The following is a 23,936-nucleotide window of genomic DNA, read 5'->3' on the forward strand; positions in this document are numbered from 1 at the left end:
GTCAACACCAGAGACTTCTAATGGGCGAAAAGCCATACAAATTTGAGATTGTGGCAAAGATTAATCAAATAGAACTTATTTGACACCAGAGGATTAATATTAGGAAAAAGCCATAGAAGTTTAAAGAATGTGGCAAAGCTCTCTATCAAAGATCACACATTTCTCAATACCAGAGAATTCATACTGGGGAGAAAACATACAAATGCAAAGAATGTGGCAAAGCTATTCTATTAGGAAAAGTATTGTTGTTCACCAAATATTTATACTGGATGAGAACCATGTAAATGTTAAGAATGTGGCAAATTTTAAGTATGCTTCAAGTGTTAACAAGAAACAGGTCATTCATACTTGCAACAATTCTCACTAATCCATAGACTGTAAAAGTCATTTCCTGTAAGATCAAACCTCATTGGTCACCAGAAACTTCATACTGGGAAGAACAATTACAATTGCCCAGAAATAGCTCCGCAGCACTGACTCCATAAAATTCCAACCCTTGTCCAACTGGCCATTAATCATTAGCGAATGGAAGTGGGCAGGAAGCATGATTGGATGCTCCGGCTTCTTTTCTTCTGTGGACCTCTCTAGGTTCAATTGTCATTTCCTCAGTTTCTCTGTATTGATTGAATTCAAATCATCTTTTTTTCAAAAGCAATATTTGGACTTAAAGGCCTATTTGTACCAAACCAACACATTAATAAAATTATCTTATGCCTGAAGTCTATGATCACATCAATAGTTTTCCCATAATCTCAAGTGGACAGAATAGTCCTATGTCAATGTCTTATTTATTTATTTTATTTTATTTTGGGTGTATACCGAGGATTAAATTCAGGTGCACTCATCCACTAAGCCACATCCCAGCCCTATTTTGTATTTATTTAGAGACACAATTTCACTGAGTTGCTTAGGGTACCACCTTTACTACTAAGACTGGATTTGAACTTGTGGTTCTCCTGCCTCAGCCTCCTGCACTACTTGGATCCAAGGCATGCATCCCTGAACCCAGGAATCAATGTCTTTTGCATTGTAGTTAATTAAAAAAATTTACTCAAGATTTCATGTCTATAAAAAGCATTCAAAAGATTGTTTTGTTACACTTTAGGCATCAGATTCTGGCTTTTAAAATATACTGCACGATGCATCTTAGCTTTCTACATCAAATGCAGAGTTCAAAAGTTTGAAACCAGGTGGCTGAGAAACAAAGATATAGAACAGCAAAATGCAACACATGATGTGGTTAAATCCCCACATGTAGTGGGTATAAATGCTCACACTAAGTAGACATCAAGAGGCCTGTACATGACCCCTGAGGGTCCTGAGCCTCCATTCAGACTTTTGAGCCCCTGAGCCTTCAGAGGGTCTGCACAAATGAGAAAGAAGCATACTACCTTTTCCCACCCCTAAAGATACTATAGCGTTTAATAGACAGACCAGAGGAAGCACTGTGTGTCTTTGTACCAAAGTGTGGTTCTACTTGCATATATATGACATCTGTTTTGGAGAACACTGGGACAGTAGGGGAGCAGCAGGGGAGTTCAAGAAAGGAGAATCACAGTTTCAAAACCAGCCTCAGCAATTTCACACAAATCAAAGCAACTTACGAAGATCCTAATTCTAGATAAAAAGATTTGGGAATGTGTCTTAGTGGCAGAGAGCACTTTGGTGTGATCCCTAGTACAAAAAAAAAATAGACAAAGAGGCTCAGGTTTAGTGGTCATTCAGAGTCAGTTTATGCTGTACATAATTCTGAACAATTGCATTATTTAAAAACTATTTTTAAAAAATTATACTAGCTATAGTTACTTAGTGATTACCATAGTGCTATAAAGCACAGATACCTCCTCTTTTACTGTCACAGGAATACCTCCATAATAATCCCACAATATTAAGATGATGCCTCTGTTGATGGAGGGATTCATTTGGTATCCTCTGTTCAATTACTCTCTCACAACAGCTGTGCACTTAACCCCTGAAAGTTTCAGTAATTCAGACTCAAAAATCATGCCTTACTCAATTCCAGAGAATTCGTACTGGAGAAAACCCATACAAATGTAACAAAGGTGGCAAAGCTTTTAAGAAAATATGCCTTATTCAACACCAGATAACTCATACTGGCAGTGGTTACACCCAGTGGACATTGGGCATTCTAGAGGCAGTTTTATTTTCAAGTAGGGAATAGGATTACTAAACATCATCATGATGGGCAAGCCTCTTACCAAAAACAAGCCTTTGGTCTCTAAGTTTTACCATGCTGAGGCTCAGGGTAGATCATACATGCTGAAAAAAAACCTGGTATTTTTCTAATTTTTTCTCCCAGTGCTTTAAGCACAATGATTGCCTCCAAGTAGTGAGGAAGGGAGGAATGAAACAAGAGAAGGAGCAGAAGGAGACACACAGCATATTATCAGAAGAAACCTAAAGCCTTCAGGCAGGAGAATTATTAATTTGGGCCTGATTGTGGTGATACTAACTCTCTGTCAAAGAGTTCTACCAATCTTCCCAAACTTACCAGTCTTGGGTCACTTGTCAGTATGAAGCCAGATGCCCCTACTTGAACAACATGCAAGATTCTTCCTTAGCAGAAACCCCATTGAGTACGCAGTCTTTCCACCTCTTCTTTTCTAAGAATGAATAGTGAGTCCTTGAGGACTTCACCTCCATTCTTGTGCACGTATGCACGCGCACACACACACACAATATTCTGGCCATCAGAATCTGCAACCCCATGCTGGAGCTGGTGACCAGGGACATTATCTTGCCATCTCCAAGAAAAACCTTTGACTTCTGATCCTGCACATTCCAGAATTTTCTGGGCAGTGTTTCACTTTCCCCTTCCAAGATGACATCCGAGAGAAAAAATGCTACAGTGAGATTCAAAGCCTTTTCACTGCCATCTTCTCTGTATCTGAGTAGTCTTTCCTTGTCCCATACATCCTGAGTTTGTGCCAGGCAGTTATCACCTGGTGTCAAATTGAGGATAAAAGGACAGAGGAGAGATTGTTGTAAGGCATCAGAATTCTCTGCTCTGCTGGCCAAGATTTATGGCTCACTGGAAGACACTCTATTAAAACAAAGAGTACTGTTGCTCTGCAGTCACTCACAAGGCTGCATAGGGTCCATTAAGCAAAAAAGAAAAAAAAATGATCACAAACACCGTTCCTTGCCTGAGGGAGCAGAGAGCAAGCCTCTAGAAGAACCTACAGAGTCATTTTCTTTCTTTTTTTTTTCTGGAAATACAAAGTACTTATGTTACCAAGGCCTTTTACAGTTGTGACTCTCTTCTTTGACAATGGGGCTTTGCTTACCATCAAAGGGATAAATTCTTAAACTGTGTATGTGTGTGTGTGTGTGTGTGTGGGTGTGTGTATTTTGGGGGCAGAGGACGTTACTGTGGATTTAACTCAAGAGTATTTTACAGCTTTTCTACTATACCTGAAGAAGATCCCTAGATGTGTTTTTGAAATTTTACTGTGAGCCAGGATCTCACTAAATTGTTCAGGCTGACCTTGAACTTACAATCCACCAGCTTTAGTCCCTTGAATCACTTGATTTATAGGCATGGACCACCTTACCCAGGCATGCATCACTTCACCCAGTCATGACCTTCTGGAGAGAGCTAGTTTTTAGAGATAGTCAGCCATCTTCCCAAGTTGTTCATGTCAAAATTAACTAATATAATTATCATACTACCAATATCCTTCTAATTTTGCTCCCAGCATCCAAAGTCAGTCTTTGTGTGATATAATAATGGCATGTCCAGTTACCAGAATAACAGAGATGGCTCCTGCCCCTAAAGCTCACTGAAAATATAATAACATAATAACCCTAAATCCACTTATGTTGTATCATCTTTTCTTCCTGTGCAAATAGAAGAAAGTTCTTTTACATGTTCTCCGTCACCTCCCACACCCCTATCTCCTGACCAACCCTGGACCTTCCCAAATGGCTCTTCACTACTGATAATAGAAAGCTGTAGCTCTCTGTGACAGTGCATGTGTTCATGTTCATCTCCTATATATGATTAAAACAAACCCTAAGGACTCTTATGACAATGGCAAATCTATAAATCTCCTCAAATGTGGGTTGCAGAAGAGGTACATTAGCAGATAATGTCCACAATAGTCTGGAGTAGAGCTAGGCTTAGATTCAAATTTGATATATCTTCCCATCTTCTCAGTTACCTTCCTTATAAACACTTTAAAGCATCAAAAAAAGGCAGGCCATATGTTCTGGGTGTTCATAAAACAGAGTATACCTTTCAGGAGAAGAAAATATTGTCTCTACTTTTCTCTTCCAAATTGGTATTATTAGGGCCTATGACCATATCTCTGCCACTATCAGGACTTCAGGCTATGGGCAAATAGTCAGCCTTTCCTGTATGAGGAGGAGGACCTGCACTATTTTAAATAAATTTCCTGCTGCAGTACTATAGTAGTACTGTAGTCAAAGACCCTGGCTTCATATCACTTCCTGGAATCTGCAGTAAAACCTGCCTCAGCATAGGGACACTTCAGGGACTCTGATGGGAGCAACCAAGAGAAGCCCCCAGCCACCTGCAGAGTGCCTCCACTGGCAAAAAAAAAAAAAAAAAAAAAAAAAACAAAAACAAAAAAAACAACTCTCGTCATCTAGTGGTCTTATCAGGCAACTGTGGGGATCTGCACATCATGATCCAGAAACTTTATTTAAGAAAACCATGGTCCATCCAATCATGGTTACAGTGCAGTAACATGGCCTTTAGAGATTTTTTATCTTTTTAAATATTTTGTTTTTAGTTTGAGGTGGATGTAATTTTTTTTAATTTTATTTTTATGTGGTGCTGAGGATCAAATCGAGTGCCTCATGCATGCTATGAGAACACTCTTCCACTGAGTCACAAATCCAGCCCCCTAAAGGGTTTTTAAACAAGAGATTAGGTATCACTTTAATCTCTGGAAGTGAAGTAAGGGTTAAAATGTTTACAGGGATTGACTCTTAGCTGTGGGTGTTGTGGTTGAAGGTCTTAATGAGGTCATTGCAACCGTATTCTGTGAACATCTCAGCAGTAGACATCCATGCACCTAGCCCCTTGGATCTCAGGGTCTGTCAGCCAGGGCTGAAACTAGACAATTTTGGATGCAGGTCATTAAGGTGTAAGTTAGTGAGGTCATAATAACTTTTTTTTTTTGTAAAGTGGTGAAAAAAATTGTTCTTAGAGGAGAGACCAAATCAGGGCACAGATTGAAAGCCCCAACCATGCAACTGAATGGATCATAAATATTAAGATTTGTGAGCCACTCTGAGACTCATACAATAAAGCTGAACTGCAACCTGAGAACCCACATTTCTATCCAGTTCTCTGGTAAAACTGATGTTTGTCTGGGGCCCATTCTTTGGGACGTAGGATCAACAACAGTATGATTTAGGATAAACTACTTCTTGCTAAATGATAGGGGACAGATGTGAGTGGTGAGAGCATGGGGTTCAGAGAATAATTCTATAAAGTGGGGGTCACTGTGCTGACCCCCACATGCTTTTCTCTTTATGAAGAAATTAACCTGCTACCCTGCCTGCCTTAAGTGGACGTGGTAGATCACATTGATCAGTAAACTTTCTGTTGTCTGCAGGGGAAAGTCAGGTATAAAATGTCCATAAGAGGAAGCCATGTTACCCTAAGAAGGGAACTTTTGTGACTCTTTCCACATACCAGATTCTGAAACCCAGAGAGATAAAAATATTTTTCCTAGCTCTAAAATTCAATTAGAATCAGTTGCATTGGCCAAGGTGACCTAAAGTTATCATAGCTGTGGGGACTTGACAGTGGGATGCCATCCAGGAGTCAGTTTAAAGTTAAGTAGTAGGCCTGTGTGGGACTCTTTGGAAACTTCTCTAGGATAACCAACAAAAGTGGATTGTATGAAAGGCACACTGTCTTTCTCCCCTCTCAGAGGACCCATTATCTACTATGAGAGTGTGATCTTTCCTTGTTTATCTCTTCAATAAATTCATGCCTGTTATTTTGAGGGAAATGTCTGAAATCTTTCTGACTTAGTTATAAGAATTAGAGTTTGAAAGGGGGCCTTCTTACTCTCTCAGTTTATATGAAGTCACCAACCTTGTATCATTAAACATTTATAAAGTTCTCATGATCTACATTATGCTTGCTCCAGCTACACTTTCAAGATTTACAAAGTTGTAGTCTCCAGCTCTTTCAGGAAAAGTCAAAAGATAGAGCTAAGATCAGCTAAGATAAAGCTAAATGGTGTGACTGTCTTTTTCCTCACACTCTAGTGGTTAGGACCACCAGGAGATAAGGTTGAGCCCAGTACCTGTGCAGCAAAGACCTTTGTTTCCCACTTCTGCATCCAAATTACCAATGAGGTTAGAATGGTCATCATCCACAGTATGTGAGGCCAGATATGAGATGTTTTCACAAGATACATGTGCATTTTAATCACTTTCAAATAAAGATTTGCATGTGAGGTGTTTTATGCTAGAAACTCACCAAAACAAATGGTAATCCTGTGCAATGGACAACCAGAAGAATTTCATCAGAGGATCAGTTCCATCCTGTTTCTCCTGCATAAGGGGCTCTGGTAAATGCTTGGCTCAATAAACCACTCATAGTTTAGAAATAAGCAATAATCTGATCTCCACCCACAAGTTCTGTTCAGCCTATTCAAACCACTAGTACATGTAGCCAATCAGAAGTTATCCCTGCTCAAGGGACACTCAAGAAACTGGAATCTATAACTTGGCTTTACCTGTTCTACTCACTCAAGAAATGTATCTCAGTTGATATGGTTTTTAGTATGCATTGCAGAACTAGTAAAAAAAAATAATGTGCCTGAAACTAGAAACAAATTATTGGTTATAAATATATAACAGTAATACAAACAAACAAACAAAAAACAACACTTTCAGAGTTAGTTTATCCACTGAACAACATCCCCAGCCCCATTTTGTGTTTTATTTAGAGACAGAGTTGCTAAATACCTTGTTATTGCTGAGGCTGGCATTGAGCTCAGGATGGTCCTTCCTCAGCCTCCAGAGCCACTCGGATTACAGGCATGCGCTACTGCACCTGGCCCCAAATTTGTTTTCTTTTACACGTAAAATATCTGTGGATATTTGTGACTTAGGCACATCTGACTTCAGGAATCAGTGTCTTTTCATCTCTCACTTTCCATTTTATTTTCTGGCCTCCCCTGTAGTCATAGTTGGCAATAAACTTTTCATGCTCACATTCTATTTTTATTGGTGGCCCTCTGGAAGAGTATGTTCAGACCAGCTCAAACACACTTTGCAGGTTATGAGCCTCTTGTTTAGGGGGTTCATGCTGTGAATTCCTGGTCTGGGTAACCTGTCCGACTCACCCCACATGGAGCGGAAAGCAGAAGGGGATTCCCAGGAAAATAACACAAGCAACTTCTGGAAGAAGAGAAAAGAGATACTGGTGACAAATAACACATCAGACTCCCTTCTGATATCCAGGGAAGCCATTGTCTATACTGTAAAGCTGAGAATCTATGTTAGTTCATGACACTGTCCAAGCACTCAGGGCTCAGAATATCTCCACTTTATAAATTAGGAGACTAGAGCTCACAGGGAGTTTAAACTTCCTGTCAAAAGCCATTGGCCTTGAAAGTGGTATACCTGAATATGAAGACACATCCAGACTGTTTTGAATCAGTGTTGACCACCCAGCTCAAGGCTACTCTCCATCAAGTACAAGAAGATTATCATTCACATAGAGGAGGAAGAGGGGAGGCAGGAAAGATAAAGATCCCCTGATAGAACTTCACATTTACCCTGTACTGGTAAGTTTGTTCCTGAGTTTGAGAGGTTTCCTGCCTACTAATATCTTCTAGAGGTTGATAAACATATATATTCCACATCACCTTACTAATTTTGGCATTCATATTGTTTTTTTGTTCACTTATTTTTCTTAAGTCAACTTCTCTGGTATACTTACAGAAATGTCCTCAAAACCTTAAGTGTTTGTGGCAGTTTTAAACCAAAATGAGTAATGCTTGCCTCAAATAAAAATTACATTAAAATTCCATGAAAGAATTTAATAAAAGGCTAGCCATCTGTTCACCATTTAATGTCATCCCAAAACTGAGGTATGGTCTTCTGAATCACTTTGAATAATTAGAGCTACCAGGTCACAGAAGAACACAAATGACCACTATGCTTCTTCTCCATAAGCAGTTTTCCATTCCTGTAATTTCCTCTGCACTCTAAGAGCAAGTCAAAGGAAGTACCAGGTCCTCTAAACCAGGATTCCAGGTTATCCTACCCCAAATGTGGTCAAGTCTCCACACCTTTCCTCAGGCACTAGATCCTGGCCACTGCACCCCCTAGTTTCTGAACACATACTTTTATAGGTGTATAAATTTATTCAGGGGTCTTGGTTTCTTCCAGCACTATTTTGTGTGAACACTGTATCGCATTGTAACTCCCATTTTACCTTTAGTGTGATTATTGCTTTAAGTGCCCTGGGAAGAAGTCACCAGGATTGCATTGTGTATCCAGGAAGCCAGGCAGTGCTAGGCCATGCACATCTTTTCCCACTTTTCTTCTGCCTATCTGCTGCACAAATGTCTGACTTAGACCAATTTGCAGGGGAAGACACAAAGGATACCAACCCCAAAATAAAAAAGGGCCTTTGAGAGTAAGAACAAACACCAGTCACTGTGAAAAGAAAAAAAGTCAGTCCTCAGGGACCTGGTCTAACTATCTTGCACAAACAGGTAGGACAGAGCTTTATTTGATCAATATTTCCTGATTCCTTGCACAAAGTTTTCTTTTATTCAACTGAGATTATTTCTATCACAAATGACATTGATCTCCTTTCTCTAAGGACAGAGTGTGTAAACTTCTCATTCTAAAATTTCCTAGTCTGTGGAACAGCCATGTAGTCATAATGACTTTATCTCACCTAGGAGATGAACCACGTGACCTCCTAGAAGCTAACGATCCTATAGAAATAGAAATTAAAAAAAAATTTGGAAAAATAAAAGGATATAGAGAGCCACACCACACCTTGCCCTCATCCTGAAGACTCCAAGATATTTCATCCTGTGAATGGAGAAGGCTTCATGTGATTGCATAAACCAGAAGGCTGCACATAAAGTACATTTCCTCTGTCTCAGAAAGCAATATGAAGTCGTTGTGGCTTGAGCTCTTTTCTCTCACAGTTGGCCACTCAGCTCCCTTCTGCTCAGCCCTGTTTCACAAATGGGTTTCAGTCTGGCTCCCCTCTCAGTGCTGGTAAGGGTCATCCTTAGGAGGTCAATGCATCCCACCTGCTCAAAATCTGTACAACTACACCAGAAAGATAGCTAAGTATGGGTGAGAGACCCAAAGAGTCTAAGGTGTTGAGGTCCCAACAATTTAAGGACAGATATTATCCCCAAAGCCTATACTTCCAAGAAAGTGTAGTCTTATGAAAAGGGAAGGGAGAGGAAAGAAATCATTCCCCAATCAAGAATACTTCCTCTACACTCACTTCTTGTTTTATTATTTAGTGTAAGATGTTTATTATGATTATTTTTATAATGGCTAAAGACTATAAGAAACCCAATCACCCAATATAGCAATATGGCTGGGTATCTATGGTGCAACTACTCTACAAGCGATTATGCAGACCTAAGAATGATGGTTTAAAAGTATGGATGGTTTATTTCAGATATTGTTCATATGTAAAAACAAACTGTTAATTGCATGTGTGATGAGATTACTATTGTGCTGGTTGATGCTGAATTTCTTGAGCAAAATGTTTCAACCCATATACAGCTATAGTGGTCTTAGTGAACTTCTTGCTAGTGCATACAAATATAAAAATACATGACTGAAGTATAATCCCTGTTTCCACTCAGTGCCTCAGAGTGGCCTGGGATATCCAACTCTGGCCTTCATGCCCTGTACAGCTGTCCCTAAGAATTTATGCTAGGAAGCTCATCCAGGTACCAAACCTGTCCTGCTTCATAGGAGGTGCCACACCAAGAAGAATGGCACTGTATTCTTCAGAGTGCATGTGGCCTTGAGGAAAAGTTTTTAAAAATTTAAGGCTTGGAATGAACATTCCTATGAGAATGAATGTGTCAGTGTTGCTTGGGGGTTGAGCCCTGACCCTAACCTCAGGGGGTTTACAATTCAGGATGACTATTCACAGGTCTTGCTCCTTCTCCAGTATTGTAAGAGAACTCAAGGTCACTAGTACCTGTCAAGTACCATGACCACAGTTCTCTGTGTCTGTTTCTCTGTCTCCTTCTTGCCCATTTTTTTTTTTCAGCAGGATCCCACAGGGAGTTCCTTCATCAGCTCTATGTAAAGCCATATTTGGCATGCTTCTTTGTAACACTGGGTTGAAACTAGAGCTTCCTTGTTGGGGCTGCTACCTCTACTGGTTAGAAAATACAAGGGGAGTGTGGGTCATGTCTGCCATTACCAAGAGTCTGTGCCAGCATTAATCTCAGCTCCTTGACCAATGTACCCAAAAGGGGTGTGTGCATTAATTAAACCTTGAAAATTCAAGAGGATACTTACCTCAAGTTGTGACTTCCATAGATACATTGCTCACCATAGCTGGGAGCATCTTGGGCACATTGCTACCAGTCTGAGCTTGGCTTAGCTAAGGAACTGGTCTTTGGAGAAATGGCCCATCCCTCTCCTAAACATCTGAGGACCAGGCCTGGTTTGGAATCACTTACACTTAATTGAGGAAGGTGTATTTTTTGTCCCCAATGTTTCATTTCTTTCTTGCTCCCTATTTGTTTTCCCTCTTCTCACCCTATATTCATTTTTTCCATAATCATGGTCATGACAACAGTGTTAAAGTCATCCATGGACTCATGGTCATGTGTATTAAGCTTCAGAGTCATTCCTTCAAGTGAAATCTTGTCCACACTTCATAAATAAAGCAAAACTGGTTCCCAAAATGCCATAGATGCTGCTACCCAGAAGCAAAAGTCAAAAACACTGACAAGGCAGCACCTCTAGCAATTAGAGAAATGCAAATTAAAACTACACTGAGCTACCACCTCATTCCAATTATAATGCCAATTATCAGGAATACAAGTAAAAGCAAATTTTGGTGAGGATGTGGAAAATTTGTGTAACCTCTCTGGAATGCATTGTGGAGATTCAAAAAAAGAAAAATCTAGTATTTAACACCCCCCACTTTGAACCAATTATCACATTCTTCAATATTATATATATACATATATGACTTGGTATCAGCATAATACAGTGTGACAAAGTCACATCAATGTTTATAGCAAAACAATTCACAAGAGTTGAGCTATGGGACAAAGCTAGATGCTCATCAACTGATAAATGGATAGAGAAATTGTTGTATATATAAACAATAAAATATTACTCACCCATAAAGTAGAATGACTCTATTACATATCCCAGTAATTAAATGGATATGGAGACTCTCATTATGAGTGAAACAAGAAAAAAAAACATAGGTGGAATGTTTTTGCTGATATGTGGAGGCTAACCACAATAAATGAGAGAGTCAAAGGGGAGAAGTTCAGTAGATTATCCAAAGATACCTTCAAGAAAGGTAGAATAGATAGGAATAGGAAAGACATTAGAATGAATAATTAGAATAATTATGAATTACTGTTTTAACTGGACAAAATATCATTATTTATTTTTCTGGTGCTGAGGATTGAACCAGATCTTTACATGTGAGGCAAGCACTTTACCAATGTACTATATTCCCAGCTCAAAATAATTATGAATTATAAATAAGAGTTTCTATGCTTGTATAATTTTATCAAAATGGATTCTATGCCATTAAACTTAAGAATAACAATTAAAATAAATTAAAAAATAGGGAATAGGAACATGAAACAAAATTGATAGAATAAAAGTCTGATGATTAAATGTCTTTAGGTTCATTTCAGAATTTTTTGAATCTCTCCCTATGTGGAGTCTGCCAAAGGTATTCAGGCCTGAAAAGAGAAAAAGAAGGGACTGCACCCCTTCTGCATTGATATACAGGTGAAGGGATCCAAATGAGAAGATAATCTCAAGGTCCCCCATGTTTAACTAGGGCAGAGAGGAGCAAGGTGCTTGATTATATATTTATTTAATGGCACATACATGGAGATATATATATAGAATTATAAAAATCTGGAATTAGTTTCCTGGATTTACAATGAAAGCCAAATGTTTTTTCCTTGAAGAAAGAAATCCTTGACCCTCTTTTAACAATAAGTCTCCTCTGTATTATATGACTTTTTGCACCCTGATATTTGGGGAGCAAGATACAGAGCTCTCTTTTTTTTTTTTTTTTTAAGAGAGAGTGAGAGAGAGAGAGAATTTTTAATATTTATTTTATTTAGTTCTCGGCGGACACAACATCTTTGTTGGTATGTGGTGCTGAGGATCGAACCCGGGCCGCACGCATGCGAGGCGAGCGCGCTAACGCTTGAGCCACATCCCCAGCCCCAGAGCTCTCTTTTGAATCGTATCAAAACAAGCAGGCAGAGGTGAGAAGTAGGTAATGCTGTTTTTTTTTCTTTGTAAAGTACAGAGTGTCCATCTGCAATTAAGGATGCACCCCTTGGCAGGGCTTTTTTGACTGTTGTAGGAAGGCAGGTGAGCACCCAGGTCCCAAGATCCAGGTGAGTGGTGGGAGCCAGGAAGATTACCCAGGTTTGCCTTGTTCTGTGGAAAGCTGCCATCATGTGGCCACCATAGGTATTTCTTTCAAAAAATGTCTCACCAGTGACCAAGGGAGCCCAGGGACAGCTGGATTTTACATGCGCCTGTGCTCTCTGATGCCTCTTCTGTGCTAATCTTTTTATTCTTACTCCAGATTAAACCACTTAGAGAAAAATAAGGCTCTAATGCGGACATCCACATCCAAGTCTACTACAGGGCACCTGCCAAGCCTGCTAAAAGCACTCACCAATGCGGGCAAAAGGCAATGTGTTTATTTGGCACTGAATATTTCTTTTCTGTTTCTACTGTTTTTGTTTTAGCTACCTTCCTCAGATAGCCCATGCATCAGTCAACTCTACTGGCCTTCCAGTTCTTTTACAAGATGTATTGATAACTTTCCAACAAACTGAAAGGCCATATTCATTTGCATATGTTTAAATATATAAAAAATGAAAAGTCAGCACTCCAAAGAATGCTTTGTGATAGTCTTATTATAGGAAGTGCCCCAGGTAATAAAGCTTTAAAATCAACTTCAATTTTTTAGCATTAGAACCAAGTAGAACTTAGAACTCTGGTAACCAGGCACACACATTCCAGAGAGGGTGCATTAATCATCTCAATTAAAGGGAGATGCATAAGATAAAGAGATGTTTTCATGATGTATTCAAACCTTCCAGGGTTCTAGGCACAAAAAGTTCCAGAGCACATTTGCATGTTGGCTCAGCCTTCACACCAGGATCTATGACTATTTATCAGAAGGCATTTATGGGTAAAAGAGAGCAGTTTAGAGAAGACCAATCCAGGCAAGTCCTCATCTGGGATCACAGCTAGAAAGTTTTTTGACCTTCCCCTTCTGTGTATGTGTGTGTGTGTGTGTGTGGGAGAAGTAATTGAGTGGCACCTTCAATGGCAGAATTAGGTTATATCAGGACATGGGTGGTAGGGTGGATATTCAAATATTGGATTCTAGTTTTTTTTTTAACTGAAATAACTATCCAAAGACCTTATTCTGTAATCCAATGTGTGGAGGTCTATGCATATATTCATCTATTTCTAATCTGTGTATAAAATATTTCAGTGGGAATATCATCTTTGGAAACAGCCAGTATTAATTATTGTCATACTTGTAAAACAAAATTTTTGCCAAGCTTCTTGTAGACCATAATAAAGATAATTGTTAATTCTGTCTCCTGGGGAAAGAGAAAACTCACAGTTATATCTGTGGTGTAAGGTTAGCCAAGCCCTCTGGAGAATTGTCTCCTCAGGAGAAAAAAAAAGCTGAAGATGGCCAGAATATGCAAGAAAAAATACCCAAGATGAGGAATCTCCTAAACTCTAAGAATTTTACCACTTGAATAATCTACATGCCCATTCCAAAAGAATTCTACATTGTATTATTCTCCCTGACAACATAATAAATGTAAATCTTCAGATTATATATGTGGAAAAATTACAGAGAAATAATTTTCACTTTGTTGTCAGTGTTTAATGGACACTTATATTTCTTTTCTGTTGCTACTATTTTTGTTTTAACTACCTGCCCCGGGTAGCCCATGTACCAGTCAACTCCACTGGCCTTCTAGTCCTTTATGAGACTTATATATGAACATCCTTATTAGGAAAGTTTTGACACAAAGAGAAGTGGGATTTACACAAACAAAAGAGGTAAATGTAGTCTATATTGTTCTATGGATGTGCCATACCAGAAAACAAGTCTCTATAGCCCCATCTGGTAAGAAGCTATGTTTTTGAATACCTTTAGAATATTCTAGTAAGAAATTTATTTATTTATTTTTGCAGCAGGTCAGTCTTTCAATGCTGTTGGGATATGATTTGATCCAATTGTACATTCATTCAACCAAGGGGCAGGGACAGTGTATGTGTATCCTAATGGGCTGCATCAGTGTCACAGGGATCTCATAAGACAATGAATAGATGGAATTACACAGATATTTATTTGTCCTAATTCTTGAATTTTTACATCAAGATACTTGCTGGAATGATTTCCTTTGAGACCCACTCTTTGAGATGTAGATTGCCATCTTCTGTCTCCATGTGTGCAAGACATTTTCCTGAGCTTCTCTGTGTCCTTAGAAAGCAGGTTGCTCTTAACATCAAAGCTTTAAAATACAATTGATTATACCTGCCTGCACCATTTGCATATTAAGTAAACCAATTAAAATTACCAATAATTTGAAAAGAATATCCTCATTTAAGAGTCCTAACTCAGTTTTTAATAAAGAGCTATTTTGAGAATAGCTTGGTTATTTTTCAGCCAGTGTCCATGTAACATTATTCTTTGCAGCTCATTGTTCTGTTCTTCAATAGAAGTTTAGGTGTCACTCTTACACTGAATTGTGACTAGCTTCTAGTATTAATTTGGCCAGGTCTGTTGTTTACTTGTAGAGCTGTTGGCTTTCCCGTGTTTTTTTTATTGAGCTGTGTTTGATATTACTTTCTCTAATGATAAATCAGTAATCACTGCTTATTTCTCTTTATCCTTTTATCTTATCAATTTTATTTACTTTTGTCTAATTAGAGGTAATATTACAGAATAGTCTCTTTGTGATTGGTTAAGCATTATTTCAAGGTTTTCTTGCCTATCTCACATTCAAGATATTTTTATAATGCCAGACAGGTTTTTTTTTATTTTGAGATTTAAGTTGTTAACAAGAATATTTGTTATACATTTTAAAAGATTGTATTTTTAATCTAAAGACAATATTCTGAATATAAAGGTTTTAAAAATAATAATTTTCAAAAGAATCATGAAAGCTTGGATTAAAATATATTTATGCAGCCATGTGGCTTCACTTAGGTGAATAATTTTTATGTAAGTGTAAGAAGATTTTGTTGAGTTTTGTTGTTGAAAGCAGATATTCCTAAGACAATTTTCTTAATAGATTTTATTAAAATTATGAAAGTAACTGTGGCATAAACTTTTTTTCTCCCCTATCAGATCACCAATGGAATCTCCTCTTTAAGCCCAGTTTGGTCATTTGTCCACCTTGGCCTCCAAATAGTGTTTGAATCTAGAGTATTTTTAAGCTTATTTAGCAAATATTTCTATTTTGGTTATTGAAACAGGAAAACAAGCCTGAAATATATGTAAAAGTCATATTTAAAAAATCTAAAAGTACTAATTACCTTAGAAAATGTGATAACTGCTATCACTTTATATTTTTTATGAAAAGTAATTTAGATATACACTTTATATCAAATTCAATCATAAGAGGTGCCTTTTTTGTTTGGGTGAAATAAAAGAAAGAAAGAAAAGAAAGAAAGAAAGAAAGAAAGAAAGAAAGAAAGAAAGAAAGAAAGAAAGAAAGAAAAGAAAAGAAAAGAAAAGAAAGAAAGAAAGAAAGAAAGAAAGAAAGAAAGAAAGAAAGAAAGAAAGAAAGAAAAACTCAATATCTCATTGCCTTAGAAAATTGTTAGGCTTAACAAATGGCAGCGCAGAGTTTTATAGAAATGTTCTGGCAAATACCACTCAGAGTTACTCGAGATTGAAGCCAGGGGCACTCAATCACTGAGCTACAACCGACCCCATTTTTGTAATTTATATAGAGATAGGGTCTCACTGAGTTGCTCAGTGCCTTGTAATTCCTGAGGCTGACATTGAAATTGTGATCCTCCTATCTCAGCCTTTTGAGCCACTGGGATTAAATGCATTTTCCACCATGGCCAGATGTGTAAGATATTATATCAGTATATGCATGACATTTTTTTTTTACAAATTTATGTGTTACTCAAAGACGTATAGCTTTTTATTTCTAATAAAAATTCTGGTTTTAATTGAAGATGGAAATACAGTCCTGCATTGCTCCTGCCCATATTATTGACAGGCAAAAGTCAAATGTCATCTGATGTGTTCTGTACCAGCAGAGGTGCTTTTTAGCCTGAAAGATGTTGGGAACCACTCTGGACAGTACACACATTTAAGTTCTGAGTAAGGGGTACTGAATGGTTATTGCACCCACAGTATATTTGACTTTTACCCTCAAATAATGAGGCGTGGTTCCAATTTTGGGAATCACTCAGTGAGGTTGAGTTACACACCTCTGTTCCTTAGGAATCTTCTCTCTTTGCACTTTTTAGGATAAAATATTCCATGGAACTTCCCCTTGTGTGTCCCCTATATAAGAATAAAAAATTCCAGTGGCTGTCTCTCTTTCCATGGAAACTAAAGGTTGGACAGCCATCCCAAAGTGTGAAATGGTACTTTTTTGTCTTATGTGCTTCTTTCACCATTTTCTTACTTTTTGATATAGTCAGAGTTGTGAACACAGCATACGTCACCAACTCCATTGGATGGCAATAGGAATATTTGTCTGGAAGCCTCTTACACATTGAAACATTACATCAGCTTTAAACTTTGTCAATCAGTTCACAGACACAACAGAAGTGAAAGATTTTTGCCCAGGGAGAAGAACCTCTTCTCCACTCCTACTACTTGTTAATGTTATCTCATATTGAGCTTTTATGCCTACAGGTAATTTATTTTCAGTTAGAATAGAAACAGTAAGTCTTATTTTCCAACTTGAAAAATCACTTAAATAGACTACTAATAGTTTTAGGGTCTATTATATATTGAGGACTTCTTGAAACATATCTTTTTTAATTACTCCAATTGGCTTTTGAGGCAAGTATAATTAGTTTCACTTACAATCCTCACAACTGCAGATTAGGGCTGATAACTTACCCAAGGGCACAAATGATGAGCTAGAATTCCAACCCAGGTCTACACATCATGCTCTCTTCTGCATAAGCCTAATTCTTCTTTACAATTTACTCGCTGAACTTTTTTCATGCTCTTGATATTTTTTCTCATATTGTTTTTCTTTTTCTTCTATTATGTAGAAGATTGCCTTTCAATTTGAAAAAAATTCCAGTTTTGGCTAAAGATGGAAAGGCATTTTACTTTTACTGCTGCCCAAATGGTTTGCAGGCAAAAATCAGATGGCTTCAGATGTGTTCTGCACCACCAGTGGTTTCTTTAAAAAATCTGAAACATTTGATCAAAAGCTCATTGTGCAAAATAAAACATTTTTATTCTTGTTATGTAGGTTATTTTTAGATTAACCTCAGTTTCTGTAGCAGTGACCGTTATTGTTGTAATTCAAAACTAGAATCAACAATATTGTTTTTGATATGGTAATGACAAGCAGCCATGGATAACACTTAGGATTTCTGGCCTGATCAACCGATAGGATAGATCTTTTCCTGAAATGATTAGATGCTTTTTATATTTATTTATTTGTTTGTTTATTTATTTACTTATTTTTAGATGCAAGTGTGTGTGTGTGTGTGTGTGTGTGTGTGTGTGTGTTGATGGTTATGTATGCTATTTATTTTGGACATTTGAAATTTGAAATATATATTGCTTATTGAATGTTTAGGGAGTTGTATGCATTGACTCCAAAGTAAGCAAAGGTATCTAGGTTAATTTTGGCATGTTAATAAAATTTAAAGTTTTTGTTACAAACCTTTAAAACATGTGAGGCAATAGGTACAGCTCAGGGACTCCCATTGCATCAGGCATGCTCTTATCTTGGAGTCACAGTGTTGGTTTTGGTTATATTTTGTAAAAATATTTTTTGGAGTATATAGGGAGTTGTATATCTGAACAATAGAGGAGGATTCAGTAGTTGTAAGGTTTGCTTTTTTGTTAGGAGAGCAAGTAAACAGTAAAATGGTTTCCGAAAAACATAAGTGACTAATTTCTGAAAATTGTGGACATGTTAGGTTACATGGAACAGGAGGAATTAAAGTTGAAGAAGCAGTGATAAAATGACAAAGATGGAAAGAAGGGATGAATGGAAAAAGGAAGCCTTCAAGTTAATGCGGCAAGATTTAGTATGTCTACCCTATATCAGGCACACACTCAAATGCTGGAATCTCTGTCTTAACATCCTGTTCACAGGCTTTAGCCCTGAGAGTCACATTTCAGTGTATGTTATGTATATACTAAGAGGGAGAGGTCTAATTCTCTCAAGTTTCCTCTTCTCCCTCTGGAAAGAGAAAGGCTTAGCATTTCTTATGTAGTGTGTGTAGGAGAGGTAGTAACTGAATCCTCAAACCCACCTTATAGCTGTTCTCATTTGCATTCTTGGCCCCTTACAACATTACTGTCCTAAGATTGTGATTTTCATTAAAACTCCGAGGTAAGAGAAAAATCTTTTATTCTTTTAAAATATCCTTGTTATTTTATATTGGAATAAGTCTGTTTAAATCTGTAAGTATTTTTTATTTTTTGTTTGTTTGCCTCACTCACCTCTCATGGTACTGAAGTTGAACCCAGGGAATTCTACATCTACATCGCTGATTATTATTATTATTATTTTATTTTGAGACAGAGTCTTTCTAAGTTGCTGAGGCTGGCCTCAATTTTGTGATTCTCATGCCTTTGCCTCCTGGGTTTATAAATGTGTGACACCACAGGTGGCACAGATAGTTTCCTAATCTTACCTAGCTTATAAGCCTACGTTTTTACCCTCTAAAACATCTTTATTTATATAACTATATTTGGCCTGCTAATGTGTATAGCAGATATAAAGTACTGGTGCAGCTGAATGAATGAAAATATGTGAAAGAAAGTCAGGTACTGTCTGTAAACTTCATCAGAAGAAACAAAACTAAAAGAGTAACCAACCTCAAGACAAAAAGCTTTTAGAGCAGAAAAGTATTCTGAATGAGCAAATGATATTTAGAAAAAAAAATGAGAATAAGATGTAAAAAATGAGAGTAAGTTTTAGGTAATCATGTATTATATTTTTCTGATAATATAGAAAATGCATGTTTATTTCCTTGGTTTACTAAAATCAAATAGTTAATTTTCTATCATTGCATATGAAAAAATGCAAAGAGAGTTTTATAGAAAGATGTATGAAACCTTGTTTTATACATATAGTCTTATTTTTAAATATAATTCTTCTGTATGTGCTTTGCTTTATATTTTATATACTTCCTTCTCTTACTCTGACTATTAAATCCAAACTTTGATGTCAATTAATGCTTATCTTACTCCTGTGAGAAAATTTATGCAACCAGTTATCAGATTATGACACCAAATTTGGGTCTGAGCAATGGCAATCTTCTGCTTAATTTCAGTTTTTTTTGTGTTTAAATAACATCCTGTAGCCTCCATTACAAGAATCTGAAAGCATAAGTGTTCTTGCATGAGTTTTACTGGAATTGTGAATTATATAGGCTAAATATATCAAACCTTCAGTCAGTATTGTGATAGATGGCTTGCAGTAATGATCTGGACTTTGAAGTATGGGTATCCCAAGTGAATGAGAAACATTCTGATTCATCATTTTCCATGCTTAAGTACTTGAAAATCCATTAGCTTATTAACATTTTATTTCAGGTGCCCCAAGATAGATATGTTTAATTTAGCACAAGTCACAACTTAATCCTTGAATAAAGATCTGATTGTAATAATAGAGTATATCTATATTGTAAACTAAATCATATTGTGTTGGAACAATAATAATAAAAATTCTAGCAGATATGGATCCAGACCATCTTCCACTTAAGAAATTTATTTTTTTTCCGTTGTCCCCATTTACTCATGTCAAAAATGAAGATGGTGTATTGAATACTTCTAAGATTCTTTCCAGTGTAAACATGCAACAATGCTGTTATGGATGTGGGGAGCTTATGACAAGTTTAGCCTCTCCCTCTTTTTCCCTTCCTCTATGCAGTCTTTGAATAGTTACTGAACACTTAGTGTCAGGTGCTGTTTTGGTTTCTATGCAGAGAAAAAAAGAGGGAAGGCTAAAATGAATTGTTGGTCATGAGAAAATAGGTTAATAATCAGGTTCCTTTAAGGTGAGGATGAACACTCAGTGGACATGAGCAGGATGTAATGGAAAAGAGCACCGAGCTGGGTGAGGATCCTTTAAATTAAGTGTAAATGATAGCCTCTTTGTAGAAGTGAAATTTTAAAAACTATTTTATGAATTTATATTTAATGTGTAACAAAATGCACAAATTTCAAGCATGCAGGTTGATGGATTTTAACAACTGTATTCATAGAAGGACTCACTATGCTAGTGGTAAGAGTTTTCTCTACATTTCCTCCTGCCCTGCCCTGCCAATAATCTATTTTTTTACCCAGGTTAGCAATTGTTACCTATCCTAAAATTTAATACTTTTGAAATAATTGAATATGAAATCCTTTATGTCTAACTTCACTCAGTCAACATAATTTATGTGATATTCCTAACATGATAATTAATAATAACAATAATTAACAATTTTTGATTGCCAGGCACTGTTTTCAGTATTTTGCAGATAATGATTTGTTTAATCATTACCACAGCCTAGTTAGTCAGTGCTGATTCTCACATTCCTGGTGAGAAGAAAGGCAAACAGTATGACAGCAAGAGTGCACTTAGATTCCTGAGAATACACTTGACCCTCTGTGCTGTTCTGGCTATTAGAGTGATATTAAAGGGTGAAAAAAAGTTAGCAGTGCAGATCCCAGTGAAGGCATGTCCTAGGTAGAGGATAAAGGCAGGTAGGTTCAGGAAAGAGCTGCATGTATTTGCAAAACTGAAGAATCTATGGCCAGACAATTGTGTTCATACAGGACAAATGGGTGGACAAAGAGATTAGAGTCCCTGTAGGCCCCAGAATCTAGAAAGGAATATTGATTTTATTTTTTTAAAATCTATAACTTTTTGAAAGATTGTTGTTTTATTTAGTTTTTTAAAAAATAATAATTGTGGAAAAAGATCTATATAACATGAAATTTACCATTTCAACATGTGTAGTTAAAAGAGGATTAAATACACTCATTGTCTGGCAGTTATTACCAATATCCATCTCCATAACATTGAGAAATGAAGCTCTATACTCATTAAACCTTAATTCTTTGTTCCTTTTTCTCATCAACCCTTGGAAACCATCATTCTATTTTCTGACTATGAATTTTCTGCTCTATGGTCCTCATTTACATAGATTCTACAGTATTTTTCATTTTTTTCCACTTTTCATTTTTAATTAAATAGTGTTTGGAGATAATGTTCAATTCACATGCACTGTCAGAAAGTAAATCAGGGTGATGCTATGTATGTCTCCTTTAGCCAGTTTTTATACATCTTAAAAAATGAGCACAGTTTCACAATCAGGATACTTACAATGATACAAATAAGATACAGAATATTTTTTTCATACAATGATCTGCCACACTTTTTAATGGCTGCAATTATTTTTTTCTCTTGCCTCAACCCTGTCTAAACCCTGGCAATTACTAATCTGCTATTTCTTTGTATAATTTTGTCATTTCAAGAATTTGTATGAAAAAAATCCTGCAGTGGGTAGTTTTTTGAAGTTGAATTTTGTATTCAGCATAATTCTCTTGTTTGTCACACAAGTAAAAAAAGGTCTTCATTCATTTAATAAATCATTTAAGGGCTGGAGTTGTAGCTCAGATGGAGAGTACCTGTCTACCACATGTGAGGAACTGGGTTCAATCATCAGCACCACATAAAAACAAATAAAATAAAGGTATTGCGTCCATTTGTGACTTTAAAAAGTCACTTGAGTAAAAAAAGCATACAATATGAAGGTAAAATAAGAACTGTTATTCTGGTAGATGTGAGGAAAATACTCAGACTAAAGCACTGAAATAGAAATATTAAAACTATGAAAGAAAAAATAAGAGGATAGGAAGTTAATCAGTAGACATGTCAGAAAATTTCCAGAAAAAATGGAGAGAATTGGGATTAGATAATGTTGAAAGAGAAAATTGCTACAATATTTCCTAAAATGATGAATCTTTGGATTCAGGAAGCAGGAAAAAAATTGAAAGCCATATATCCTACAGTTTAACTATAGAATTTCAAGAACAATGAAGATCTTTTTTGGGGGAGGTGGGTACTGGGTATTGAACTCAGGGGTACTCAACCACTGAGTAATACCCCAACCCCATTTTGTATTTTATTTAGAGACAGGGTCTCAATGTGTTGCTTAGATCCTCGCTTTTGCTGTGAATGGCTTTGAACTTCTATCCTTGGGCCTAAGTCTCCTGAGCTGCTGAGATTACAGGCTTTCACCAGCATTCCAAGTAAGAAGATCTCTTTTTAATATATACATTTTAGTTATAGATGTACACAACACTTGTATTTTAATTATTTATATTATATGATGCTGAGGATCGAACCCAGTGCCTAACACATGCTAGGCAGTCCCTCTACTACTTATCTACATTTCCAGTCCAACAAAGATGATCTTAAAAACAGCACACAAAGAACAACAATGAGAAAATAACAGACAGCAATAATGGAAAAAGTAATGTAATAATACCTTCAGGAAACCATGGAATGTAACTGTAAGAATAGAATTTTGTATCCTGCTAAACCAGTATTCAAAAGTAAAGAGAAGGTGAATATATTTTCATATAAGCCTGAAAATTTATATTTCTAAGCAGGTTACTGAAAAATTGAGGTTGAGGAAACATACTGAATTTGGAATATAATACGGTGTTAGAAATGTTGGTCTTCATTTAATTTCTGTAGTTAGAAAAGTTTTACTAACTTAAATATATGTATATAAAAGATGGAGATAGAAAATTAAAGTAACTGTTTGGCACTCTTGTGAATGGCTTCAGAGTATAATGTAGTGTCCGTAGTGGGTACAAGAATGTGAGGGTAGTGATTATCCCTTAAGTTGAGGGATATCAATGATTTTTGTATGCCAATGAAAATTATCTGATGGAGATTCAAGAGAGTGTGAATACATAGGAGGAGCAAAACTCTTTTCAAGGGGATGTGGGGTAGGGACTAGGCCATTCCCAGAAGAGGACCAGGATCTGACAGCTATGAAGTGTACACTCTCATAACTTTATGTGGTCATGCTTTGAGGCACTTAATAGTGTCAGAGACACTTTCACTTGAACAGGTCAGAAACTAGAAAACAGGTATGGATGTATGTTGTTTGATAGATGTACTCATGAGAAATCAATGGGTTTTTTGTGGACTTGAAGTCTCTCTGAATATTGCAAAGAGCTTTTGAGTTCTGGGTGACATGTGCCACTGGACGAGAAGTGAAAGTGTTAATAATCACCCAGAGCCTATAGTAAACAAGGGAACTCACTATTTTGTGCAAAATATTGAGTGATGATGCAGTTACTGTATGTGGAGATAAATTTTTTCCAGTGAAGTTGAGAGTTTCAGATGAAGGGGGTCAGGAACAAAATGTTAAGGGAGTTTGCAAGGGGGTTAAATGTGTCAATTGTCTCTGAGTTTGATAAGAGA

The sequence above is a fragment of the Urocitellus parryii genome, chromosome 16, assembly GCF_045843805.1.
Source record: "Urocitellus parryii isolate mUroPar1 chromosome 16, mUroPar1.hap1, whole genome shotgun sequence".
NCBI lineage: Eukaryota > Metazoa > Chordata > Mammalia > Rodentia > Sciuridae > Urocitellus > Urocitellus parryii.